This window comes from Morus notabilis, unplaced genomic scaffold (genome assembly GCF_000414095.1).
Source record: "Morus notabilis unplaced genomic scaffold, ASM41409v2 Scaffold346, whole genome shotgun sequence".
Classification (NCBI taxonomy): domain Eukaryota; kingdom Viridiplantae; phylum Streptophyta; class Magnoliopsida; order Rosales; family Moraceae; genus Morus; species Morus notabilis.
The window spans coordinates 71,278-74,164 of NW_010358050.1; the positions used below are offsets into that span (position 1 = coordinate 71,278).

At 38.7% G+C, this 2,887-nt stretch overlaps 1 non-coding gene across 1 annotated transcript; it reads right to left on the reverse strand.

Moving 5' to 3' along the window:
• Positions 1-2,026: 2,026 nt before the first annotated feature.
• On the reverse strand, positions 2,027-2,133 carry LOC112090281. The gene has a single exon (XR_002901573.1). It is a non-coding gene; the product is annotated as a small nucleolar RNA R71 (small nucleolar RNA).
• Between the last annotated feature and the right edge of the window lie 754 nt (positions 2,134-2,887).

Genomic DNA, 2,887 nt, shown 5'->3' on the forward strand with positions numbered 1-2,887 from the left:
ATTCATGTGACAACCTCAAAAGCATATAAAAAGTAAAATTTATACATTTAAGTAAATTTTACTCACCATTAGTGGCAGAATGAATTCAAGACAACCCTACCTTTGTTGACCCTCTTTTTTGTCAAAAATATTTGACGATTTTTTCAACAAGTCCAACTTATTGATATGAGATAACAAATAATTAAATGATCGTCCCCCCATGGAAAGTCATGACAAGCCTCTAGGTTGTCAACAATTACAAGGCATTTTTGATCAATGCTTGTGCCATTCTTTTCATTGCTCACCAAGATCGAGCATAAGAAATATAATACCGCCATCTTCAACTTGTCTTCTATGAGGATTGATCTATCTCTATCAACTCGTCTCCTCCTGTTGCGAGGACCTTCCCCTGGTGGGATCACCATGCTTTTCAACTTTACTTCCATGTCATTTATTGTAATCTTTGTCTGCTCCGAAAAGGGTATACTTTTAAAATTGTCACTCCATATTGTTTACCACTCGTGAGGATAAGTGGCACAATTGAGTTCACTTATCAATGCATGTTCCATTAAGGAGTACCGGATAGGTACGCCATTCAATACAAACCACATTTCTTCTTCCTTTCCCGTCACGACCTCACGACATCGCAACATCCATAATACCATTAAACTCATGTCAAGGTGCCCGAATTGGGTTGATAAGAACGATCGGAAAATAAAATCTCAATTTAAGAGTTTCTTACCGTTCGGATTGGGTTGGTAAGAACAGTTAGAAAATGAATCTCAATTTAAATGTGTTACTAACCGTTCGGATTGAGTTGGTAAGAACGGTCGGAAAATGGAATCCTAATTTAAGAGTGTTTCTAACCGTTCAGATTGGGTTGGTAAGAATAGTCGGAAAATGAAATCTCAAGTTTTATCATGAACCATTTCTACGATTCATCATTCTCCGAGTCAACCACTACCCAAGCAAGAAGATACTGATGGTAGTTGCCATCTTGGGCAGTGGATATAATCAATGTTCACTTATATTTTGGTCTTTAAAAATGTCCCATCAACTGTAGTTATCTTTCTCATTACCTTGAAACCCTTAATAGATGTCCCCAAAGTAATGAAAGGGTACTTAAACTTTTGATCTCTATCAACCACCAAATGTGTGATTGTGTCGGGATTCATTACCTTCAGCATGTGCAAATAACTAGGAAGCATACTAAAGCTGAGCTCTGGTGCACCCCTAAATTTATTTACATTGCATCTCTTAGATTTTATTAGGAAAAATATTAGTAACTTTTTCCGTGGGAATAATACTCTACTAATTCACTTTATTACTTGTTCGACACATGCACTTGCATAGTGAATTTTACACCAAACTTTTGGCGCCGTTGCCGGGGAAGCGTTATCATTATTGATCTTTGTAAAATTCAAGTGTTTCCGTTATTTTACTTGACAATTTTGTTTTCTTCTATTTCAGATACTCTTCTTCTCGCATGAATCGACAACAAGACCGTAATTTGCTGCCTTTGGATCCAGAAATTGAAAGAACGTTCCTAGCAAAGAGAAAGGAGCAACAAGGCTTAGCAGTTATTGAAGGAATGACAGAGGAAGCTGCCGGCAATGCAGCCAACCTTGGGCAACCCATAAATGTTAACAATTAACCAGGCAGTCATGGTAGATGACAGAGATAGGGTCATCAGAGAATATGCCGTACCGATTTTACATGGGCTCAACCCGAGTATCATTAGGCCGGAGATAAGGCGCTTCAATTTGAGCTTAAACCGGTCATGTTTCAAATGTTGCAAACAGTGGACCAATTTAGTGGCATGGCAATTGAAGAACCCCACTTGCATCTCTGGCTGTTCATGGAAGTCTGTGATACTTTTAAGCTTCCAGGGGTTACAGAAGAAGCTTTGAAACTAAAGCTCTTCCCTTATTCCTTGAGGGATAAAGCTAGGGCATGGCTAAACTCTCTACCACCGGACTTTGTGGCAACTTGATATGAATTGGCAGAGAAGTTTATGATGAAGTATTTTCCTCCAACTAAGAATGTCAAGTTTAGAAATGACATCACCAGATTTCAACAACATAAGGGGAAATCTTTGTATGAGGCATGAGAGAGGTTTAAGGAATTGTTGCGCAAATGCCCTCACCATGGGATTCCTCATTGGATTCAGATGGAGACATTCTACAATGGACTTAATGGGCAAACTCGAATCATAGTAGATGCTTCAGCCAATGGTGCTATTTTGGCAAAGACTTACAATAAGACTTATGAGATTTTAGAACGGATGGCTAATAACAACTATCAATGGCCTGCGGCGTGAGCAGCTGCAGCTATGAGTAGCAAGAGTTCACGAAGTGAATGCGGTGATAGCTTTAACCTCTCAAGTGTCATCATTGGCAAGTATATTGAAATCAATGAATCAGGAGGTGAATTCTCCTCAATTTACAGTGGTCTCTTGTACTTACTGTGATAAAGAGCATCTCTTTGATAGTTGTCAATCCAACCTAGAATCAGCATGCTAACTTCAACAAAAACAACAATCCGTATTCCAATACTTATAATCCAGGTTGGAGGCAACCCAAATTTTTCTTGGAATTCTCAAGGGCAGAACGCAGCATCATCATCAACAGCAAACCGCCCTCGACATCCTCCAAGATTTCCACAACAACCGAGACATCAACCGGCAGAACGACATCGATTGAGCACTTGCTGAAGGAGTACATGGCAAAGAATGATGCCATTATTCAAAAAGATTGTTTTCTTGTTTACTCTAGCCTAGGATCTTTACACTTAAGGAAAGTTCCTCTGTATATATTCTTTGTATTCTTCCACTCTAAAATAATAGAAAATCATAGAGCAACTCATTCTCTCAAATACTACAGTTATACATGCTTTATTTTTTCCTCTC